This window comes from Falco naumanni, chromosome 9 (assembly GCF_017639655.2).
Source record: "Falco naumanni isolate bFalNau1 chromosome 9, bFalNau1.pat, whole genome shotgun sequence".
In the NCBI taxonomy this organism is placed as follows: Eukaryota; Metazoa; Chordata; class Aves; order Falconiformes; family Falconidae; genus Falco; species Falco naumanni.
The window spans coordinates 52,860,426-52,886,269 of record NC_054062.1 but is presented as its reverse complement, the minus strand read 5'-3'; the positions used below and the strand labels follow the sequence as shown (position 1 = coordinate 52,886,269).

The following is a 25,844-nucleotide window of genomic DNA, read 5'->3' as shown; positions in this document are numbered from 1 at the left end:
TGGAGATTTATTGTGATGATGCTTTAGGGGGGTGGGCTGCAGTACTCACCGAAGGTGACAGCGCTGGGGTTTAACACCATTCCTCTCCCACAAACATCTGCTTAATGAGGGCAGTCCTGCCAGGAGCTGGAGGTCCAAATTCTCATGGAATCAAGCGTAATTCTCCAGCATGATCTCAGATGGGAAGATGGTCCCTGGGAAAGACCAAAAGCGCTTTAGATAAATTCCAGTGAAAGGGAGCTCTTTTGCATTACAGTAACCAAAGAAAAAACATTCTCCTTTTCACACCATGCAGGCTTCTGGCAAGAACACTGCTAGAGAAGATAAAGATGAGAGAGAGACCCAGTTTAGAGATGACAAATGAGTTCAGAAAAGAGAAGCTGTTCAAATCTCGCACTACCATCACTTAAGATTTAGTGCTCAGCATCACACAATGGGATTTCTTAACATTTGAAGTGGGCAGCATTAAGTGAATACTCTGTGTGAGAACTGGAACTAGGGTGGGACAACCATAACAAATGTAACAGCTACTTATATGTATTGTCAAACAATTAGCTGGAATTATTTTAGGTACACAGATTTCTACAACATGATAACATCGTAGCATGCGGAAGGGAAATAAAAAAACGGTTCTGGAAATTATTCTGTGCTCTGGGGGTTATTAATTCAGCCTTATATTCCTTCCTGAAGGAAGCTGGCAATTCAATATATCAGAGCTCTACAGGATTCAGTGAAAGCAGCGCTTTTTAATTATTGGTGTTTGTCCATGTACTTGTACAATCTCTTATAACAAACTGGGAGATGAGACAAGCATAAGATTTTATCTTAAGGAAAGAGCTGCAGACACACACATCTAAGAGGTCTAAGTTATACACAGGTACAAAAGACAAAACAAGAGTGTTACTACTGCCAGGTTTAGTTGAAAAGCCAAGGTTTTCATGAGTCAGAGCAGCAGTTCTAAGCTGGAGTAGCACAAACTTCAGCAACAGCAACTAATCACTGTTCCCCTGTAGAGCTGGGGCTTCCCATGGCCCTGCGGCAGCCACAGCTGGAGCATTTACTGAGTATTAAGTTATGCGAATAGCTTGGGTCACACTGGAAATAACCTTGGCATGGGACAGGCCAGGTGTCACCCCTGAAGTCAGGCAGAGGTTTGATGACAGCTAGAAACTGCTCCCAGCTAAGGGTCAGCAGCTCAACCTGACAAGGTTTCCCTCTACCGCACCTCTGCCTCTCACCGGTGCGTTCTGGGCAAATTCTATTTAAAATTACCAATGGAGACATGAAGAAAAAGAAACAAACCTTCATTTGTTTGTAAATCTTGCTCAGGAGATCAGAACATGTATGTAGCTGATACACCTGGCTACAAAACAACAGAATTATTTTTTTCGTTCTCCCTCCTGCCCCACCAGAAAAGCTACTATTTTTAATTGTTTTAATTTTTATTATTATTTTTATTTATTAATATAATTGTATATATTTATTTACCACTAGTACTCTAAGGGACACCAGACCACTGTTTAATACAAACTGCTGCATATCTAATTATTTTGAATGTTTTCACAGATTTCACGATTCACTCAATAATCAGCATGTCAGCAGTGTCTTCACAGCTAACAAACATCACGAAGAAACAAGAAAGCAAAATACCCAGCTCACTGATATTGCACATTTTAAGTTAAGCAGTGAATAAAATACCTGTTAAGAGAAAATACAGAAATATTTAGCAAGAAGAAAAGGATTTGAAAAAAAAAAAAGAAAAAACATTGCTAGCCAACTTCATACCAGGGATCCAATAAAATTTCAGAATGAATGCATCTCTGCAAGGAACAGGGACACTAGGAAAGAATGATGCAAGCTGGGAACAGCCGTAGCCCCCTGCAGCCTCCCCCACGGCCCGCTGAAACCAGGCTCTTCCCCCCGTCCTGCTGGGTTACAAACGGGGCGCTGGAGCAAGCTCACCTCGGTCTGCAGGAAACTTTCTGTAACGGTTCAGTCATTGATACGCTCGGAAGTCAAAAATAAGTGCCTAAAAGCCACTTCTCCAGAGCTTCAATTTCAAAGCAAAATATTCTCTCTTTGGTCCATTCAGAGATGGACCAAACCCTTGGTGGTGTAAAAGGATGGAGAGGAGGAGGTGTCAGCGAGGGGCTGGCCAGGCGAGGCGAGAGGTGGCCTTGCCCGGAGGGTGGGCAGCGCCTGGGAACACCTGCTGGTCCTCCTTCGTCCCTGGGTCCCCTTGTGCCACTGGGAGGCACAGGAATGAGACCACCAGGTGGTTCAGGGTAAATGCTAGAGAACAAACAAGCTGTTATTTAGCCTCAGAGCCAGAAACAGGATGATTTACTGGAGCCAGCCTCACCAAGGTTGCTCTCTTTTCCTAGGAATCTCTTCCAGTTTCCAGGGCCAGAGGGATGACACCCCTGAGCCGCACATAGACACCAGTCACAGGGGCCTCCCCTCGCCCCCTCACCCCCAGGACAAGAGCAGTGGAGATGTCAGGATAAAACAGGAAGGTAGTCAAGGAAAACAAGGAGAGAAGAGTTGGTCAAGTGCTTTGAAGTTTTAAGTATAATATTTAGTTCTTATAATAGCAAGATTAGTTTGTTTTTCCAGATGACTGTGAGAAATATTGCCACCTTGAAAAAAATTTATATGTGAAAGCAAAATCATATTTATCCATGGTTGTACCAAATACAAGCAAATTAACCTCCTTTCCCCCTCCCCCCCCCCCCCCCCATTTGCTTCTGGTACATATAGGGTCCATTCTGATTCACCACTTTTCAGTAAATAGGCTGTCAGCTTGGAGAGCTGCACTTGGATGTGTGCGAGTCACAGCCTGACCCAGGCACTGAGGTCCACAGAGATGGACCCTGTTGACACTTGTGCTGTGAAGTCATGAACCATGCAGCCTAAAATCCATAGTAAGTGTTGAAGCAGTCAGCATTTACATAGGAAGGGAGAAATACTACAGTTTTACCTGGCTGAGTACATATTTCCAACTAGGAAAAAAGGAAAAGATCCTTTTTAAAAAAGATTTTAAAACAAGAACAGTCCAGCCCCTGGAAAATGACTGAATAAAACCCAAAAAGCAAAACGCCCTCCCAGATAATTGAACAGAAATGCTCGCGAACCTTGCGGTAACAAAGCTCATGTTTCTCAAAGGAGAGGCAAAGCAACAAGTAGGAAGGAAAATACTGAAGGCACATAGGAAAGCAAGCACTGCAGAGTGAGAAACTCTGCTGTGACATGGAACAAACCCTTTGTCTGTGAGGCCAATAATCGAGTCACTGCCACGCTGAGGATACGCAGATGCAGCGGTGTTTCACTGCTGCTGACCTTGTCGAGGTGATTTCTGTTAGTAGGTGGCTGTGCATTAACCAGATGTACGTAGCTGAGAGTTTTTAAGCCATAATCTGATTTTTTAAAGCTGATTTGATCTGAGATGCTGCATTCAACCATTCTAGTCAATTCACTTGGCATGCAGATACCCATTTCTCTGTAGTTTCACAGAACAGATTGGTAAGAGGGTTTAAGACTTCCCTGCACTATGGCAAAACCAGACCCATTCTGAAATATTTCAGGCTTCTAAGGGAAATAAAAGGGTAAGGGTTGTTTCAACCTGATATTTGAAGTCAAAGGATCCATTCCTCTGGGAAAATCTCGTTTTCAATACAAGAGTTCTATAACCTTTTTTAAGCAAGACTAACAACCAGAAGGCAGGCTGCCTTCCATGGGAAACCGCATTCAGTCTGTGTATGTGATTATATTCAAGACAGAATTCCACCTACCAACAAGCATAACATAAATTGACCCTCCTAACGCTACACTAAACGTAATAAGCATTACATTGAATATGAGGACAAGTGGATAGTGTTTTGAACTGTAAAAATAATCAGAACGAGCAGCTCGGGCAGCGGACCATCCAAACTGTGTGTGTGTGTCTATGTGATAAGAAAGTTAATAAAAGTTACACTGTGTTACAGAGCCTCCTGCTACCAGGACCAAGAATGATAAACATACAGAGAGGATTAAATCTCCAATGGCACCATGTGGCCTCTACCTGCCTAGAAAAGACACCCAGGGACCAATATACAAATCCTTAAAAAACCCCACAAAACCCCCTACCACAACAGCAACTGCATAACTGCTGTCGTAAGAATTTCACGTGACTTGACTAAAACTGAACAGCAGCTTTGAAAGCTTCCTGATCTTTGCTGCTCACCAGCTGTGAGACTGAAGGACAAGGTGCTCCTGGGTAGCACACTGGCACCAATATTAGCTTGAAGTTCAGGTCAGTTTGCTGGTTCTGCTAATGGATAAAACTGGGGCAACCTCAGGATACATAAATGTAAAAATAGAAAGGTAAAAGGGGGAACCTCTGCAGCTGCTTCTGCTCATGCTCTCTGTTGAGTTGCTAGAATTTACTTGCTGGCATTCACTTCTGTGGCCAAGCCACTCATTCCTGAATGGCATCTCCCGGCAGCAGTGCCTGCTCATGTCTTACCTTGGGAGAACCTCCTCCCATGCAGACGTCGCCCTCTCCAAAATTTGTTCAGACGACTGAAAACTGCTAGCTTTGTTTTCCGCTATGTAGAAGAACCGGGGAAACATCCTCACAAACATTTCTGTTTACAGATGGGAAAAGGCTCTAGAGGAGCTCTTTCCTAGCTATTTCTTTAGTGTGCCATCTGGGTAATCTGGGATTGGAATTTAGGATTTTCCAATCTTTTAGCCTTCTGCACTTACTCCTTCAGAGGAAGTTCCTTCTCACATGGGTTGCACTGTACTTATCTTTAGCTAAAAGGATGTGATGCGTCCATCTGGCTTCTGACTTTCTAGCTGATCATTGCTCTTAACAGTGGGGAGCAGCCAGCACTGGCAGTGGAGACAGTGGATCCTCCTGGGAGAGGCCAGACAGGGTGCCTGAGGGCACAAGAAGTGCTGCCTGCTGGGGTCTGTGTCCCTGCCCACTGCTGCCATCACAGCCAGGCAAGTTCTCCAGCGGCAGTGAGGGTGGAACTACACATCTGCAAAGCCCCAGGAGACTGGAGATGGGCAACATTATGCATAGCAATAGCTGTGGCTGCTCTGCTCCAGGGTAACCTGGATTTGTTAATGTTTTAACAAAAAATATCTAAGAACCGTGCGAATACATATGAATCATTAAAGCCATAAGAGAAGTCCATGCCCAAGCAGCCATGCTGATGCTCCTGTGACCGCCTGCACAGATAGCTACTTGCCAGCAGGCAAAGGGTTTCAGAACCAGAAACGTGAGCTGCATTGGGGCTAGGAGGCATGACCTCCAGGAAACCTTGCCAGTAAATGCCAGTAAAGGATGTGAGAATGTAAACGTGAATCTCAATTTCACAGTCTACACTGAAGGATTGGACACATGTAATTAACTGCTTAAGAAGATTTAGTAACGTGATTTGTAAGAAACTCTAGTCATGGATGGAGGATAGAAACAAAGGAGGAATTACTACTGAAATAAGGAGACACAGCTGTGAGCTCCAAAGACCAGAGCTAGGGCTGGCAGTGTTTGATATTCTGCTGGTGACCTGTGGGGGAAAAAAAAAAAATAAATAGTAAAGCATGGGATATAAAAATCTGCTGATAATAGAGGATTATTTAGGTCAATCAAGATGAGAGATGAATATAAAGGAAGAAAAAGGAAGGAAAAATAAAACAATAAACTAAAACTAGAAAATCAGGTAACTAAGCAACATCAAATTCAACATGGGAAAGTACAAGATAATCTATATTTAAAAATACAATTTGACATATCCTGCACGTAGAGATTTAGAAGGAAAGATCAAGTCATCACTAAGGACATCTGTTGTGTATGCAGCTAGGTAAATAAGATATTAGATTATAATAGCAGGAGGTGGGAAATAAGATTCAAAGTATTATAATGTTGCAGAAAGAAGTGGTAAGTACTCATTATTGAACTCGTATTCATCTAAAAGGAACATAATAGGTAATGAAAGAATTGGGATCGGTGATGTTTTTGAAAAAACATTAAACAAGCAGTTATAAAATGACTGATACTGTGTAGGCGAAAAGGACGTTTCATTTACTTTTTCACACTAATGCAAGAACAAGAAGCCACCCTATGGGGCTTTGGCAGGAGGTGATAGTTCCACGATTTTTTTCCAGTGGAAAGATGAATCTTCTATTTTGTATCGCACACCACAAACCCTGGCAGCAGTTCCCCCTTGTTCTGCTGCTCCTGGGGTCAATGGGGGAGAAAATGCAAATACAATGGGGGAGAAAAACGCTGCCGCTCAGAGTCACAAGGTGCAGGGTGGCAGCAGCAGAACTGGCAGCATCCAGCCTCAACCTGTCACAGCTCTTATAAAAGGTACAACAGCAACTCTGCTAGTAGTCTCCTTGGGTTTAGTTTCAGTAAACTAAAGCAGCAGCGCAACAGGTTTAGCTGCCAATGCCTCCCAAGTATTGTCAAAAGCAGAATCATATTGCTCCAAAACCCTTGCTTTGAGTATACTTTGCATAAATGTGTTCTAAACAACAATACAAAGCATTCCCTGGGCTGGCATGGAGTTAGCAGTGGGGCCTCTGCTACACTAATCAGGTAACATCTGCCACACAAACTCTGAGACGACCTGCCAGAAAGAGCAAAGCAACCTGTGGAAGAGACAACTGTTTTAATTTGCAGGTATAGTATCTACATCAGCCCTAGAAGGCTAAGGTAAAGCGTTAGGAGATCCTTACTTCTCCTGTCTGTTCCAGCTGTTATGTACTCTGACTGTGGAAGGATGCTAGAAGAAATAAAAGATCATTAAAATTATATAGCCTGTCTTGTATTGCACAGGGTTTGGTGGTGGTCGTGTGGTGTTTGTTTGGGGTTGGTTTGTTTTTTTTAATTATTTAAGAGGCTTACAGTAAAAATGACTGCAGTTTCACTTACTTTTCAGCCACATAACTAGTAAAATCAAGCTTCATTTCTCAAAGTTCGCTATCATTTCTACGCAGCTCTGGACATAAAATTAGAGTTCCACATTGCCTCACTTCTTTAAAGCATTATCCGTACACAACTGAGAGTTCTCCAGAAAATAACTCTGAACACAAAATCCACCAAGGTGCTCCATCCGCAGCCTTCCCCACTATTTCAACCAGGATTATGATTTTGCTCTTAGTTGTGCTTGTCACCCACCACGGATGAAGCACGACCACTCCCCATTCAGCTCCTGTGTGCACGGATGGATGATTGCCCCTCTGACCCAAGCTGACTCTGTCTGTCGAGCCTTTGCAGGGTAATATTCTGCTTTATTATGGTCTATAAATAGGACGGTGGAGCCTCACAGTCTGACACGGCACAATGAGGAGGACGGTGAGATTGTCCTCATTTCTGGTAATGCCTCACCTTAAGCCCAGCTCACTTCAAGTGCACATAAGAGAGCCAGCATGTCTCTACATCTGTTTATAAACTTGTATTCAATTAAATCAGCCAACAGTAAAAACATCTTACATCATCTTCGTGTTGACCAGCAGCACAGGAGCATCCCAGCTGCAGCTGGGTTGCATCCATTGCTTTTCTGGCCTCCAACCAGCACCAACATCACCTCAGAGTTCCCCGTCCAGATTCAAACAAGCATCAACACTCAGTATAGCATTTCAAAATGGTTGTACTAAAATCTCAGTGTTGGACCCAAGTATAAGCTGGATGCACATTTCACTTTTGGGCCACGGAACTCCACGGTGGAGGGGAGAATGTAAATATGAACGCAGTTTATGTGTATTTTAAGCCCATTTTGTTTTGACAGGCTGGCAGAAAGGAGCACTGTGTGCACGCAATCAGGCTCAGTTTACCTCAACATTACCCTGAATCAGGATACAATTAGGAAAGAATTAAAATATTTAGATGGTCATAAAAAACACATACACTATGTCCAAAACCATATTTTTCCCTTGACAACTGTTTGCTACTGCACTGTAATTAATATCATGATCCTGTTCCTACTGAAGTCAAATTTTCCCCCCCTCAGTGGGCACAATAAAAGAAATAACGTTGTATTACGTACACAACAGCCCCACGGATCGGCAAGGAGAGCACACCCCCATGGCACAGACCCTGCCAGACTGTGCAGACCCATCCACCCGAGCTCCACGTGCCCTTCCCAAAACATTGTTCTCAGCTGCTCTGGTGGTGGGCAGCTTCAGCTCTGCCTTTGCTAAAATTGATCAGCTGTTTAAAAAAACAACAAACAAACACCAAAGAACCAAAACCAAACAACAAAAAACCACCACCACTCCCCCCCCCCCCAAAAAAAAACCCAAACCAAAACAAAACCCACCAACCTAGGAAATGCATTTTAGCAGCAAAATATACCAAAAATAAAAATCTGTCTTCAATAAACTTTCAGAGAAGGTTGTGGTTCCCAGTACAAAGCAGTGTGCAACCTCCACCCCACACTGCAGCACCACATTCCCATTTAGATTTGGATTTTCCTTGCTCAAACTGTATCAGGCAGGGTGAGGCCAGTTGTTGGGACTGAAATAAGGTGGTTTGGTCCTTCTATTTAATGAGAATATTTGCCCTTCTGAGTTATTTTTTTTTTTTTTTTAATTATTCCCATATTGAAATCACAGTTTCTTCTTTTATCCTGCTTTGTGTAAGAGCCAGTGGAACAGGACAGATGTCCTGGTAAAACAGCCTGGGAGTGGACCTGCCTAGGCAAGGAGGAGAGGAGAAGGAGCCCAGGGGCTCAGGAATGAGGAGAGGCAGCAGCAGCAGCAGGGCAGCACCAACTCGGCAGCAGGGAGCAGGCACAAGCCAGGGATGCTGATGGGCAGGTGCAGGAGATGCACTGCGTCCCACCGAGATCGATTTGGGAGGCCAGGCAGAAACCTAGCTGGGGAATACAAGTGCAGCTGACAGGACAAAACTGCAGGTTATGCGGAAGAAAGAGTAGAGGTGCAGGTTTCCATGGTGCAGCAGCCACAGCAAAGTTTGCTTTTCCAAACACTTGCTCTGGACCTGGATGGGTTACAGCCGCCCGGCTGCTCTTCTGCCTGCAGCAGACAGGAGCCCAGCGTGTCTCTGCCCGCTGCTCTGCCGATGCACAAACAAGATGGCAACTCCTGCTCCTGCCCTTGGGGACCGCAGCGCACGCTACAGCATCCTGCACAGCGGGTAGGAAGGTTGAGCCGGGCTGATCGCCCATGCAGCAGCAAAATCATAGCCCCTAAAGATACTGTTGAGCTTTGTGTCTACTTTGTAAAAACCTATTAAAAAGTACATGGAAAAGATATAGTCGGTTGTAGCATCTGAAGTTTAATATTTGCGTTTGAAATGTTATACAAATCTGCAATTTACAAGTGACCACAAATTATGTGTCCACATATATATTTGAATTAATAGCCAAAGAGTATTTTTCTGTCTAGATAGTACATATCTTAGCAGCCTTTCAACAAAACCAAAATTACTTTCAAATGTCAAGTGGTACATTTCAATGATGATTAGTGAATGTTCCTGTGTCCCTGTACTACCTGCAGCTTCTCTGTTGTAAGGAAACCTAGTTGGCTTTCCTTCAAGAATTGTACCTCCTCTACATATAAACTTGTTCTCTGGATTTGACATCCAGGTCCGTAGACTTAAGAAGATGAAGAAGGTTTAGAACAATCTTTGCATGTGCATCTGAACCACTGAAACGTAGCATAGAAGCAAGTATAAATAAAGCTGTTACAACTCCAGCAAATAAACAGTACAAAGCCTAGAAAAGCACCAGGCCTTAGCTACAGAAGAATTTACAAAGGCGAGGAACACAGAGTAGAAGTCACTAGCTGCTTTACTGCAAGGTATACGTATAAGCAGCAGAGGAAGCAACGCACCTGGCTACCTACCACCTCACCATGCAATCTGCAAGAAGAAAACAAACAATTTCCCTTTCCATCATGAAGAACACTTTCCAGATGTGCTGGCCACTTCCTTCCCAACAGAGCCACTCTGCATGATGCTGCCCCTCCTGTTCCCCACACCGGCAGGTATTGGCTTCCCTGACTTGTGCTATCACCCATGTTAGGGGACACAGGAAGGTGCAGCGCTGCACCCAGACCAAGTCCCTCCCAGCGCAGTGACAGCCACAGCCCACTGCTGGATGCAGGACTCCACCTGCAGAGAGGGAAAGGGCCAGCACCGTGATTCGCCCAGCATTTGCCTTAGAAGAGCCACGCAACCCCACACCCTGCAATACAGGAACGTAACTACACTTTTACAGACTGAATTAAACTTACAATATACTTTAATGAGATTTAAAAATCTATTCAGGCAATAAATGCACTTGAGAAGGATTCTGGACAGCCTTTCCTCACCTCTGCTTCAACTCCAGCAGCGCAGCATCTCCCTGCTTGTCACAGCTCCAGCTCCGAGGGGGCTGTGACTCAGCAAAGGGAGCAGCTTTTTATTTTTCAGATGGAACTTACCAAACCGTGCCAGCATTACGGGGAGGATCTGCTTCCTGGATCCGATTCTCTGCCAGGCTCTCCTGAGGTATTTCTACTGAACCCTCCCCATCTGGTTTCGTTATGACAACAGGAAACAGTTTCTTTGGGGGGGGGGGGGGGGGAATCAGATGCAAGCCTGCACAGGAATAAGGCTGAGTGAGAAAGACAAAATTCCCAACCTCTGTCTACACTGTATTTAAAAGAAAACGTGGCGTCTTATTATTAGGCTGGGAGTCATACCGCTCCCAGTCAGCCATCCTCAGAGCTGCCAGCACCTGCGACTGACTGAGGCTCGGCGGCAGAACAGCCTCCTGCCCGAGAAGCTCCCGGGCAGGCTGGCAGAGGTGGGGAGTGCCCAGGAACGAGGAGCTGCCCCCGCTCCTGCCCTGTCACCCCTGCTTGCTGGGAGCATCCCTCTGGCCCTTCCACAGACACAGATCAGCGATCCCCTTATACCCTGGGGCTGGGGCACCCAGCAGGGTGCATGAGGAGAGAGCTCTTCACCCCAGCCACAGCCCCTGCTTGTGGGCAGACCCCAGGGCCTCTCTCTGCTCTGCACCACCAAAGCCACAGAGAAACTGTAAGTGGAGATGTCTGCACAGGATTTCAGGCGAGCTGTGCAGGCTGAGCATACCACGCGAGGCGGCCGTACCTTGGTGGTGCTGCAGGTACAGGGTGGGCTGTCCCGACCACGCAACCTGCCGCTCCCGCTGTTAAGAAACTGAACTCCAACAGCTCAGGAACAGAAAAGCTAATCAACATGTGAACATCCCTGAACTCCATCTCTTACACTAACCTAAGCAGCCTAGCCTGTCATTAGACAACACACGGCAAGAGGTATTCAGGGATGGTGAACTGTCTCCAGAAGCACTGAACACCCACAGCTCCAGGCCAGCTCCAGTGCCAGCCATTCACCAGGTCTGAAACACAAACCCAATAACCATCCACCTCATACCTGTTTTCCTCTCCCTCTATGGACTCTGCCAAGAGGATGCTGCTGTATGGGATGCACAGGGCTCTGCTGAGCCCCATGAACCCATGGCAGGTCCTGGGCAGGATTTGGGGAGCTCCCAGTGCCACTGTATTGATCCTACAAGATTATTTTCCTTAGCCAAGGTGTCCCAGTTTCCCCTTACAACAGATAATAGAGAACTGACTTTTTTTCCCTCCCAGGGTTATTTTAAATTATTTTTTTTTTACTATCGCACTTTAAAACAAAGATAAGAAAGATGTCACTGCCACAATAAACTATTTACTAATAATTCCCAAAAGCAAGCTCAAGGGAGAAAGCAAAGGCTTCAGGTCAGCTGTGTTGAGCTCTGGGTGCTGCAGGCAGGGGGTCACCACCAGGTTTCGTCAAGGATGCTCAGTACAATGAGATTGGGAAGTGCTCACGGGGCAGCCCCAGCCTGGCTTCCACTGCTGCCTGGGGGGACCCTCCCTCTGTCCACTCCCTGAAACCTGGGCCTTGGCATTTAAAACCATGAGTAAGCCATTTGTAACAATTGTTCAGATGCATGATTAGCCTGTTACTGTGGGGAATGAAAGCTGAAAGTTTACCTCCAGAAGTATCTAACCAAGAATTTTTTGAGTTCAGCCTGTGACAATTTAGCAAACATGTACCTTAATTTCAGAAAATCTCTCCCTTCGATTTTTCAGTTAGAAGCAAAATGCAGATGTCATTTACATACAAGGATTTTTTTTGTTTTTCTTCTGCTGCTAGCACAACTGAATCCCAATCACACCCTGCAAATCTTGATGGATTTCATAGTCCTCAGGGTTACAAAACTTTTGACCATCAGGCTTTTGATGTACAGGGTATCCAACACAAGCCAAAAATTGGTGCAGAAAAGATACGTATACAATTTTTATGTCTCTCTGCAGCCATAAATCTGTTTAAATCATGAAAATATTAGAAATCATCATCCATAGTTTGACAGGTGTTTACCAGTGAGTGCTTCAAATATTTCTTCTAATAAATGGCCTTTATTCTGTACATACCATCCATAGTTGAGGGATGTGGGGTAAAAAGCAGCAACAAAGAAAACTTCCTAACCCTTCTGATACCTGTGGATTTCCAAAAACCTCCTGCTGCTGCCCTAGGACCAGGCCCTGCCCACCACTGGGAGTATTTCCAAAGTTGGCACTTTCTGCCCATGACCCACATCAGCACTGTGACAGACCAGTGCCACTGGGCATGAAGATGGACAAGGTGGGCAGCAGGAAGCTGTTGAGAAGCATCCGTCCACACCAGCACACTATCACAATACAGGGAACACCAAAAGCCATGTAGAGCTGCACCGCCACCAGTCTCGTACTTAGAAGGATCATTACACCTATAGATCTAAACAACCGTGCAGACAGAAACACTGGCCCAGAGCTGATGCAGCCACCAGTGTAAAATGAGAAATAAAAGGTATAGTTGAGAGTTTTAGAATGGATTGAACGAGTGAATGAGTAAGAAAACAGAAGAATAAAATTTTCATGGTATGCAGGAGACCATAAGGTGAACACTTGAATAAAAACATTAAAAAAAAAAAAAAATCAATATTAGCCTGAAGCACTGTAGAATCTCAATTCAAAATAGCAAGACTTGAAACCCTCAAGGCGACTGCATGAGCTCTCTAGGCAGCCTGCTCCGCCTGCTTTAAAGTCCTCCCACTGCAAAAGTTGCTGCTCACAGCTGGTCGATACACCGGCCCTTCTGCAAAGTGCTGGGCGGCACAGCCCGAATCCCCCCACGAGCAGAGGATCCCACCAGATTCACCCTAATTATACACTAGCTACAGTAACATCTCTGAAAGCGGGGGAAAAGACAGACAGGTGGAAAGTCTCTAACATCTCTGTTTCTTCCCCACTGATTTTTTTAAGCAGCCTGGCTCTTGATTTCCACTGCTTTGTTCTTCTTATAATATCCTTAAAATGGAGATAAAATATCCTGTTTTGAGCTAAATAGACATCTTCTGTGATCAAAGTTTGCATTGTCTCACTTTTCTTCCCTTCCTTCTTCTTTTTATAACACAGGTTAAGGTGAAAAAAGAATATTTTGTTTTGGCCCACACTTGACAGCTTTTTAGTATACAGCCACATCAAAGGAAAAGAAAACAAGTTTTCTCATGGGTCTCTAAAAACACAAGTATTTGCACCTCTACTGCCAGTTGGGAATTTCTATTCCTTCCCTCCCTGCCTCATCCTTCAGACCCCAAGATGCCAACAGACCCCATCCTTCCCCGCCAGACACGGAGCTGTCGCATGCGCCATGCGCCTCCCCAGCAGAATTATTTGTTAGACGCAGCCTGGCTGATGCGCCCTGCGGGGGCTGAGCAAGCTCCCCCAGCCCATTCGCAGTGGGATCTTCACTCTCGCTAACTGCATTTAAAGAACAGATGATTATTTTTTTCCAATGGCAAACAGGCTTGTAGCCAGAAAGATTTTGAAAACAAATATATACTCAGGAACAACTTGCCCACGCAGCGGCTTTAAAAAAAACTGCCGAAGCCAGCAGAACGCTTGAGTCCCTCTGGATGGAGCAGCCACAGTTGCTATGGAGCCCAGGCTGCCCGCACAACCTGCCCTCGATGTGCCGTGCTTTATTTCAGATGTCTTCTGCCCATCTTGTAGCAGGCTACAACTGCATCCCTGCCCTGTACTTTCTCTTCTCATATTCTGTCTCTTAATTTTTAAACAGAAGGGCAGCAACTCTGCTGCAGATCACTAAATTATATTTACGGTAAGATCTCAAAGGGCCACAGGCAAAAGACAGTATCTGAAGCACACAGCTACTGCGATGAACGTTGCTGACTGACAAATTTTTATGATGGATTTATTTCTTAATCAGTTTAGTCAAAATATTAAGATAAAAAAGTTATCTATATCTATCTCTTTATGTAATCAAAAGATTAAGATAAAAAAGTGATGTTGATGTCAAAGATGAAACTAAAATGTTTTAGAATGATATCAAATTTTTAGAATTGTTTACGCTGAATTAAGAGCAAGAGTTCAAAAGCCTTATTCTAAAGCAGTTTCTTCCAAGAAGAACGCATTTGTGCCAAGTGATAAGTTTGTATTCCATCTGGGAGGGGCTTGAAGGGAGAAAGAAGTTTCCCAGCTAATGAAAACATTTCTGAGATGTTTCACCCGGGCTAGTGCATGAACTAAGCCTGTAGATTTGATTGACCCTATGGAAAACCAAAATCACAGAGGGATCTAGACAAAAAATCCAACCTGCTCCCAGCAAGTCTGCAAGGTCAGCTGGATGCTGGTGCTGCCAGGGACACAGAGCAGCGGAGGCACGGGCACAGCACCACGCCAACAGTGCTATCCTGCGCGGCAGCAGCTTGTGTCCAAGGAGCTCGAGGTTAGGAGCAAATCCACAAAGCACTGAACAGTCTACATGCAATTTGCACTTTACTTCTTTTTCAAAGAAATACAAAAAATTCAACAGTTGCCTGAAACTCAGTCAGGATGAGGAACGGATCTCTTCCTGCTCTAACCCAGTCAGCTCCAGCTCGCTGATTCAGGGTGGGTTTGGACAAAAAGTGTCTTACTCAACCAGGAAGCAGGATGGGTTTTTCCTGCTATTGCCAAAGAGAAGGGGCCTATAAATTCTGTTCTTACTTGCTCTTTATCATCTCTGATGACTTAACAACAAATGCTAAAAATAAATTTTCATGCTTCATCTTCAAAGTAGATGTGGTACAATGTTTTTAAAAAACCAAACAACAAACCCCCAAACCGGTATCCCAGACAGCGTATTATTTCACAACCCAAATTAAAACTTCATGAAGAGGTACTGTAAGCCTGCCAAATGTGATATTTTACACAAGCTTTGGCTCTATAATCGCCTTTCTAGTCCTCTTCTCATGAATGAGACAGCAATTAAGATAGTCACACGTTTCTGAAAAGCAGTCTAACGAAGTGCTTATGATTTACTGCACAAAGGCATTTTTGGAAAACAATGACCTAAAACTGTTACAAGTTGTAGAAGAAATGAAGCAATATTCCAATCTCCAGAGCAGTTTGGGCCATTCAGGTTTTCACTTTCTTCATATTTCTGATGTTTAATACATACTTCACAGACAGGCAGGAGGCAGGACACAATCCAAATCCAGAAATTTCTGTCTGAAAACACAACACTAATGAAATAACTACATTTTGGTAACTCTAACTCCACCTGCATGACTGACGGCCTAAATTTAGATGTAATAAAACTGATTTTGGCTGTAAATAACATGAAATGATGTCTCAAAATTTTGACTCAAAGTGAGTCAAGCTAGTGCATGGAATCCAAAACACCAAGGAAACTTGAGGGACCTAAGTTTGCACTTATGTTACTTTAAATAGATGAGTCACATTAATATGAAATAAGCATGCGTGAAGTGATGTTCATAATCACAACCTTGAGCTAGCAAGCCACAGCAAAGTTTTATGAAAAGTTACTGATAAACAAAAGTTGCCTTTTTTTTAAATAGCATCCAAGGTTCAGTATGCTCCTATGTTCCTGAAGTGCTCGCCTCAGGGCAGGGCTCTGTTACCTTTCTCCATGTGAGGAAACATCTCATTTACATTAGTGAACATAACTGATGTGCACATCTAGGTCTTTAGGGTAAAATATTAATTGCTCTTAACGAGATAAAACGTTTTAAGTCCTTAGTGTTGATCATAGCGGGGAAAACAGCCATTAGTGAGAGAAAAAGCAGTTTCTCTTTTGTACAGTTTGACTTCCCTTTTCCTAATGAGTTAATACTCTTCATAGAGAGCCTTATAGATATCTATGTGTATATATATCTATGTGTATGCATTCATATATAAAAATAATATATTAAAATAATTGTATGGCATTACTTAATAAATAAATTACAGCAATTTGAATCGTATGGATCATACCCAGTACTAAACACCTTAGCATATTATCCAAGCACTAAAGACTATTTTAAAGAAGCTGAAAGAGTACCCCAGGGTGTTATGCTTTGACACTACTTTTACATTTGTTTACACATCCAGGAATGGGTTCTGATCCATAATTTTAAATATCCAGTTGCTTTGTTCAAAATTAACTCTTTAATTAGTTACGTGCTAAGCCCACACAGCTCAAAGAGCAGCATTGGGTGGCTGCAGCACCAAGACAAGTCTGAGAGAGTAAAACTCTCAGAACTAGATCAATCGACGGTTCATATTGCTAGTAACTATGTTAAACCTGCAATGCAGGCGCATGTTCAGCAGCGGTCTTCATGCTGCAAGTCACTAACAGCAAGAGGCAACGAACAAGAGCTGAGAGGCCAACGCTGGACAATGCTAAGCAATGCTCAGCAGCTGCAGCGTGAAGTTGCTCGGCGAGTCCCTGTCACTGCTGAAAGAGGCAAAGCCTAACGAGGGGGTGGCTGAGCTGCCCGCCTAGGAGCGTGCAGAGGCAGCCAATTCGGCACGCACTTATGGATCCAGAGTTATTCAAGAAAGTGCTACTGAAAATGCCTGCTACACCTTTACAACTGTTATACCCATACATTACTCAGTGTATCCGGAGCTGAGAGTAGAGACACTGGAACAGCAACACAGGGGTTAAAATGATAATAAACAGGGGGAAGATACTTCCAATGCTCTTGAATCACACCCAGAATTACTACATACGTTCCTAGAAACAGCGGTATTCAAAGAAGCCATAAAGAGATAATGAATGCTAAGGCAAATGAAAAGATGAGGCGTTAAGCCTGAGGGTTGGCTGGAGGCAGGAGCAATGTATTGCACAATTTTCAGGAGAGTTTTGATTAGTAATCGAATAACCTGGCTTCATTTAGTGCTGGTATACAGGAATACCTTCAAACTCTGTTCCAAAGATGCATCTGTTGTTTTAACAAATCCTTGTGTCTTTTGCTCCCTATCTTTCACTCACGATTTGGAGATTTAAGTGTACATCTATTTCTATGTAGACATTCCTTCCCAGGAGGTTCATCTGCTCTTGAGCTGACTAACACTTCTTGATACAACTGTTTGTTGATTGACATAGAAATACAATCAGAAGAAGAAGATTCATGCATGTATAATACTCTTCAGTGTCAAATGCAGTTGTTGAGTGACTTATTTTTAAGTGACAGTAATGATATTTTTAGAAGCACCTATTTTTCTTTCGTTTCACATGTTTATCCATAACACTGAGTTAACCCGCAACTTTTTCCCTCCCTCACATAACTGTTACTGCTCTTAGAGAAAAATACATCCAAACATTTCTGACAGCATCAGGGGGATGGAAAGCAGTTACTGTGTTGAAAGAGACAACTAAACTGGCCGTTACTGATGCGCAGCCCCTTACCAATAAACAGACCCAATGCCAATGAATAAGTGTCTTCCCTGTTGGAAGCAATTTCAGGTTTTTCAAAAGCACAGAGTGCTGGTGTAAGTCTGCTCCTGTTGAGTGCCTTGGCTCTCCAGCCTCTACCTTTAGCTAACGGAAGAAATTTCTTACATGTTCTTCTTCCACATGAACTCTGTACACACAGAAAATACCCAACTTCTTATCTAGGAAAGGGAATGCATCATGGGTCATGACGGTCATTTGCTTTCCACTCCTGATGCTCCTCAAGAGAGGTTGCTAGAGACACTGGACAGCAAACAGCAGCCATGCTGTAAGACCAGTCTCTGTTCCCAAGGCCTACTTGATTTCCCTGCCATACATGTCTCTCTCTAGTGCTGGATATAGACGGTGATAATTGAGTGAAAAGAGAAAAAGTTTAACACCTGTAGTTTCATTCTCCCTAGCAAAATCCAGATGTTCCATTGAGATTATGGAGTCTCAGCTCTCCTAGGCTGTCAATGGCAGAGGCTTTACCTGCAGAAGACATCAGCCAGCACAAACTACTTGCACCCACATTGACCAGTGTATCAGGTGCGGTATTATCTCATCCTGCCATCCCCAAGGGGTTCCTGGGTCTTTCACACAGTAAAGCAGCATTCCCAGCACAGACCACGAACAGAAGGGCAATGAAGATTCCCCAACTACAGCCTGACTTCTGGAAGGAAAAAAAAAAAAAAAAAAAAAAAAAATATCCTCACACTGTATTTCTCATAACATAGCATTTTGCAAATAAATTAGGAGAAAAAAGATTTTATGCTAAGAGCTTTTTCACAAATTTTTTACAAGTCTTTTGCCAAGCCTCACATTACTCAGCAGCAAAGCTCACCCCGGCTGCCTGCAGGCGTTCTGGGAGTTTTACTCATCTTCCCCCTCTCCTGTGGTTTGGACGTGCCATCTCTGTCAATACCAAATTGATTCTGGCCATCTACTACTGTCCTGCTGGTTACCAGGCACTTCTGAAGGAAGTAATTTCACACACTTCCCTAGTTCAGATTTTCCCTTTGATCAAACAAAGTAACAACTAAAAGAAAAAAAACAAACCACAAAACAAACTTTGAGGGGGAAAAGAGCATGATTATATTTTTCTTCTCCTGCTTTTGATGGTAAGTCTGACACCCAAACTGAGTTCTTCCCATCCTCCATGCTGCCCACTTCACCTGCCTGGCCAGTTCAGACACCCTCACCCACCGCTTACTTCATGCAGGAGAACTCCAGGAGCACATCAAGCACATTCCTCTCTTCCATTCCTCTTCGAACCCGTGATATATCCCATTTTCTGGGTTGCCTGCTTCTCCACTACATTTTTTATTAACTTGGGATTATAAAACCTTATCAGGCCAAAACTATAAGCCCATCTTAAGTGATACATAGAAATTTTAGTAAGAGGGGAAGAAGAGAACATAAGAAACCTAAACCAAAGCAAGCAACAAAATTGCCTCTGTTTAAGAAGAGCTACCTAATGAAGTTCCCCCAAACACCCCTACCATCTTCTGCCTGAAGGTCAGCACTTGTCTGCCTGCTGGGCTAATTGACAGCATAATGAGGGGCACCTGTGAGCAAACAACTAGTTTTTTAACTCCTGCTAAGCTTGACTGTAGCCTAAGGGAAGTAAAACATAATGAGATTTCCCTTCCACTACATGCCTGCAAATCAGTAAAGTCCAAAGCTTTGGCAGTGATGGTTTTGTCCCTATAAGTTGCAAAAACTGGTATCAGCAATATGTGGAACTGGAATTTCTGCATGTGCAAATCTGAAAACCAGCCACATATTAAGGAATGCTTCGGAAAAGTAGAGAAAAATAAGCCAAAATACCTCCCTTTGTTTCAAAAGCTTGTTTTGATTTTTCTCTAACTGTGCTGTTAAGTGTTGCTATCTGTGATCATGGGAGATAAAAATCAGTCTTTACTATACTTTTTAAAGTGAACTAGTCTTTCTCAATACCTAACCCATGGTTATTCGAGCTGTTCAACAACAAATGCCAAATGAAACTACAGTCTATATTATGGAGCAGGAAAAAAATAAGCCAGGAGGTGAAAAGGATGGAAGCGGAACAGTCCAGTGTCTAAAAGGGTAACAAGTGCACTGAGCCTCCCTCTGCCCCTTCACAACCTCTGTGGGCAAAGCCGGAAAGCACCTGCTAAAGCCCGGCATAAAATACTGAGGAAAAAAAGAAGAGACAAGTAAAAGGTGAAAGTGTCAAACCGTATAATGAATCCTGCAAGCAACATAAATAATAAATCATTCACCCTGGCGTGACACGATTGCTTTAGCCCTCCAGGTCCAGAACCCGCCAGCACCCACCAGAGCGAAGGGAAGTCTCCTGCGGCTCCTGGCAGCACTCAGAATTATGGCCGCTGTGAGCCAACGTCTTGGTGGAAATATCAGATGTTTGTTTACAAAAACAAAATCCATAATGCTTCCTTCAAGGAAAACTGCTAAAATAGATAGCCTATGCAGTAAAAAGTTGTGATCCACCAGTAAAGTAAGTTTTTAAGTAGCCATTCAAAACACCAGAAAACTCAGCACTGCTTTGATTGGAGAGCAAAGTTTTTTAACAGCTGCATGCATTAGCTGAGAAAATACGGATTAATATTGACTGTCAAATCAGTGTAGTTTTCATTTATTTATTATTGCGACAGTTCAAGCTAATAAATTTTCCTTTAAGACTCTTTGCATTTTTACTTTACTAACTTCATGCAAATATTTCCTTTGCCCATGGCTTCCTCTGACTTTGCTTTGAATGCAGACTAGAGATCCTGAAACTTCCAGTGATCATCACACAAGTCACAACAGCAAGACCTGACTCACTCTCACATAACATTTACTGTCACCAAGCTTCATCATACTCAGTGTATTACCTCCATTCTCCAGACATGGAAGGGCTTTGTGGAAGGTGGGTGGAAGAGCTGAGCAATGAGTGCTGTCGCCTGTGCTGCCGGCACCTGCCTGTTCACAGCCATGTACTCTGCGTTCTGCTCATTCTCTCTTAGACATTCATGTGTACTCCAACCACTTTTTGCTGAATTGAACCATACCTAAAATCAGCCTTCCCATCCAACATTTCCCAAGGAATACTGTCAGGATAATCTGGCCTTACCTAGTATGCAAGATGTAATTACGGTACTAGACAGTAACGAAATAATGCATTGCGATTAATCATTTTATTTTGCTAATAACACAAGCAACATGTAAAGATAAAAATGCCAACAAGCATCTCATAAATCACCATGGATATTTACTGCTATGGACCAAACACTCGGTACTTGCTAGCTCCTGTCTTTGAACCAGGGCAAAATTCAGGTATCACACTGTGGTACACAAATCTCTTCAATTCTCCAAAGTGACAAAGGCTGTGGTTATAAATTACTGTCTACTTCAACATACAAACATGACGATATCACTGTATTTAGGGGACTTCTTCTTCCTATTTTTGTGAAAACCTGAAACTTAGTCTCTGAGGTAAAGAAAAATCTATGCTTTGGATGTTTGTATTAGATTTCTTCCATGCCTTCAAGTTTCTCATTAACTTTCTTTGCCAATACTTCTTTTCAGATAGAGTAAAAAAATATCACATACAAGAATGAACCCTGTCTCTACAAAAAGCCAACATTATGGAACATTTTGATGGAGCTTCAAAATCTAGTGTTATCCTGTGGTGTGAGCACCAGGCACTGGTTGGAAAACAACTTCTGATTTAGTTTGATCCAAAAGGAATCCAGACTGTGGATGCTGAGGCCATACCATCATGCAAACCAAAGTGCAAATGGGTATCATCAAGAGTAACGCTTTAAAAGCACTGTCCTCATCCAAAGCAGACACATTCTTCTTATGTCATGGGTAGAATTCATCTGTTATGGAGGCAGCTAGAAAAGTAATGCAATGCCAAATGAATCAAATCATTATTTTAATATAGAATTAGTTAAAATGCAAAGTGTAGCAAAAACTTTTCAGGAGGGCCATGGGAATATTAGTGTAAGAGGCCTAACAGAAGTTAGTGCAAATCAGTAAATCTTCAAACACTTTAGATATTTAGCAAAAGTTCTCCCTCTGGGCGTATCTTGAGTCTCTGAAGTCAGTAAGGTTTCTGACATTGATTCAGTGGCATCAGAATCAGGCCTTTTGTGTGCAATTTCATTTTTAATTAAACATCATTAATATGGAATTTGTTTCTGCTTTACATTGCAGTAAAATACAGTATGTGCCATCTGGAATTCATTAATGCTGTCCTTTACCTACAGTACGTGCCAGGGGACACATCTATTATGTAACTAAGGGTCACGCAAGACAAAACAGAGCAGTCAGCAAGAGATGAGCAGTCTTTTTGGTATTAAAAGCCCAAGCTGAATCTATACTGATTTTCAAAGGGTTGAAATAGAGGAATTGGGGTTGCCACAGGGTGATGGACAGTCTGAACAGCATCTTACCCCGTCACAGTCTTACATAGCTAACAGTTTGCTCTGCAATCAGTACCAGGCTGCTTCCAGTGGAATCAATTCTGGCTATGAACCATGGCAAAATCAGCCTCACGCACTATCCAACATCATTTGGGCAGCAGCTTTCCAGACAGATGCAAGTTTCAGTTAGTCCTGGGACATGTCATCCTAGCTAGTCTGGGAAAGCTCAGGAGGCATTGCCCTCCTCCAAAATCCAGATGTGCAGCCAGCCTCACCAAGCAGCCAGGTCTCCCAGCCGTGTTATGAACTGACTCTTCTTTTCACCTGAGCCCCATGAAAAACAAGGCCCCTGTTTGCACATGACCTTGTCAAGGTCAAATGACCGTGGCACTGGTGGAATAGCTTGAAAAAGCAGAACAGGATATCCACTGGGTTTAAAGAAAAACAACATGCCACACTCTGCCCCTTGCATGTGTGTTTGGGGAAAAAAATTTCATCCTGCAGACGAACTGCACCTTGCAGACGAACATCAGGCCTTTCCCAACTATTTCTCCTCAGGCACTGTGTCTGCTTTTATGGAGTACAAACAGACGGGCACGCTGGCGGAGAAAGGAAGCTACACAGATGAAAACTTACTGAACTTACATCTTGATTCTGCATTATCAGTGAATAGCAAATCCCTAATCACATTTTCCTGAATATGATGATTTGTGGATTTGCAGAGAACTGAAGAGTTTTTATAAAAAATCTACAAGGTTGTCATTCTCCATTAGAATAATTCCTGGAGAATTGTATTAAATTCCCGAGATCTTTCAGGGGTTTAGGTCTATTTGACTACAGACCACTTTGCTGAAATTGCCAATGGAAAATCAGGGAACTACCTTTCTAGGTTATACAACTGATAGAAATTGCATAGTATTTTGCCACCAGTAACAGCCAACACTTGATGCTCTAGGAACAAGTAAGCTCTCCTTTTCCTCAACATGCAGATAAATGCTACTAACCAGTTGTGTTCAAATACAGATAGGATTACAGGAATGATTTAATTTGGAACTCTGAAGTACTGCCAAATATTTGGCCACTTTTAGCATAACATATATTAGTACGAACGCTGTTACCTGTCTTAAAATTACTCAGTCCTGTTAGAGTCTCACAACGAGAGTAGCTGGATGGAATAGCTTTGTGTTCAAGTCCTACATCCCAGTCAACTGGTTTGTGTAAAATTTTTAGAACCTTCTTTTTTTTAATTATTTTTCTATTTAAGCTGAACTTCTGCAGTTGATTATACATGAAGAGCTGTACCACAGAAGGTGATAAACTTACAAGACAGATCTTTTAAAGGAAAGTGTTAAAAAAAGATCATTATTTAAAGGCCTTGACTTGATAACATTAATTTGCTGACACCATTTTGAATTCAAGCCATCTGCAAAAGTAATATTTTAGAGATGTGTTTCGGGGGGGGCAGGAAGTGAAGCAAAGTTTTATTCTTCATATAAATTGACAGTGCACTTGGAAACTTACTGTAATTTCACCAAGTAGGAGGTGTTGACAACTGTCACTTTCAGAGCATACAATAAGGGAAAGATTTATAGGCACACAGTTTCACAAATATGTTCAACACTAGTATTTTTCAAGACAACCAGTAGGCCTTAAGCACATTTTCTTAAAAGTCATCTTAAAATGGGGTGTGATTTTTTCCATCAGGGCCCTAGTGACAAATGCAACTTTTTCTAATCAAGGTATTTTTTACCTCATACCAGTGTCATTTGCCTTTTAATTCACCACTACAAAACCTAAACTTTATACCAGTCTGGTAAGAACAAACGAGTCAGACAGCTGACAAGAGCCAATACAAAAGAGACAGAAAGTCCTCTGCAAAAGTATTAAGACAGCCTCTACAAAACTTTCCATTTCTGAGCATACTTTAAGCACCTACCATACGCTTAAACATACAGAGAAAAGTGTACAAAAGGTGGTAGGTTAAGAATACTGTATGTCAGCTGAGAGCTGCAAGGCTAGACTGACAGCAGTGAATGTCTCCTGCCATTAAACTGTTATTTTACAATATAAACATTTTTCTGGAAGTATCATGATGTGAGAAATAACAGACAAAAGTCAATCTGACTCCAATGTATTTATTTTCTAATTTCTGTCTGCATTTTAAACAGTGTCAGTAGAGGCGCAGCCACATTTACTGAAAGGATGAGAAATCTTGATGAGAGAAATGACATTTAAAACCACCAAGGGAGCAAGCAGCTGGGAAAAAAAAGAACTTGTTTTTCTTAATCTAACAGGTTAAACAGCACAGAATAGGAAGCAGTTCTCAAGATACGCAGTATATGCATTGGAGTTCAGAAAATAGGAAATATCCAAACCAGTTACTCAGTGAGAACAGAAAGCAGATTATTTTGTTACAGTAATTCATCATAACTTATATTACCCTGAAACACCAACATTTAGGGCTGCAGAGGAGATTTATCAGCAATTACAGGACCTGACATTTCAACTTAATCATATATGACAGAGACTCTGTGAAGATCCTGACGAATAACTGGAGCAGGAGGGCGCAGCCCACTTAACCAATGAAAGGCAGAGACACTCTCCTCGATGGGCTTGCTGGCATCCTAAAGCAAAGCTGTTGCAAATCAGAGCTATGTTTATTAACCACACCAAGGAGAAACTAGGTATTAAGGGGGAAAAGAAATCCAAAACATAGAATGCAAAACAGGAAATTTGAAAATGGATTACACAAAGCCTTACGTGTAACATATAGGTATATATATAGCAAACACTATGTACATACTTAGATATGCATAAACACATATAGGAACTAACCTCACAGGCATGGTCCATCATGATGCACACTGCTTGTCTGCTTTACCTGAGGATAGTACCATTCCTTGTATGCAGTGCACTTCATTTTAAAACCTGTAGGCTGCTCCTAGCAGACAGATTTAAAAGGATTTTTATGATGCACGCTGCAAAAGGCTAAAAAAATATCCATCCCTGCTGCATAAGATTATATTTTCCATCTCTATCCTCTGAATAGTGGAATCGGATGAGAAATGATTCATCAATCAGTCCCAGGAAGCATTTAGAGGACAGAGAAGAAAAAGAAAAAAAAAATCAACCATACAGTAAAATCTGCTCACCATGTACACACACCCAAAGTGAAGAATCAGACCAGGCTAACTGAGGAGAAGCTAAAGATGAATTTCACAAGAAGGCTGCAGTTGCTGGGTGATGCACTGTAAATCCTGCTCCCTCCGGGGAGAATGAGCTCATTGCGAAGATCCAGCAGCCGCCCCTCAGCCATTGCAGTGTCACTGCAGCTTGCAGCTGAGTGCAGGCACGTCATCACACGAGCTCCCTGAAAACTGAAAGCCCTCCCTTTCAGAAATCTAGAGTCCAGCATGCTGGTATAAAACCAGCACACCTCCAACACAGACCGATGTCCCCTTGTACCTGGATGCTGCTAGAAGGACTTGCATTTTCAGCTTAATTATGAAGCCAAAGATTTGCATCTAGCATGGAGTGAATGTGAACTGAACTCCTCCTGAAGCAGGAGCTAAATTATGAAAAAGGTGGAGAATATTTGAAAGATATTTGGATTTAAAAACAGCAGCCTTTGCACT

At 42.8% G+C, this 25,844-nt stretch overlaps 1 protein-coding gene across 20 annotated transcripts in view; it reads right to left on the bottom strand.

The window, feature by feature from the left end:
- The window catches only part of JAKMIP3 (Janus kinase and microtubule interacting protein 3), a 90,202-nt gene extending 64,607 nt beyond the window's left edge, over nucleotides 1-25,595 (bottom strand). For 7 of the 20 annotated variants that reach the window (XM_040607081.1, XM_040607078.1, XM_040607080.1 and 4 more), the window contains exons 1-2: nucleotides 25,362-25,591; nucleotides 50-194 (exon numbers count right to left, since the gene is read on the bottom strand). The gene's annotated coding sequence lies outside the window, so the exon portion shown is untranslated. Of the gene's footprint in view, nucleotides 1-49; nucleotides 195-25,361 lie in introns of all 20 variants that reach the window. The other 13 variants (XM_040607084.1, XM_040607085.1, XM_040607095.1 and 10 more) reach the window with 5 other exon arrangements.
- Nucleotides 25,596-25,844: the final 249 nt, after the last annotated feature.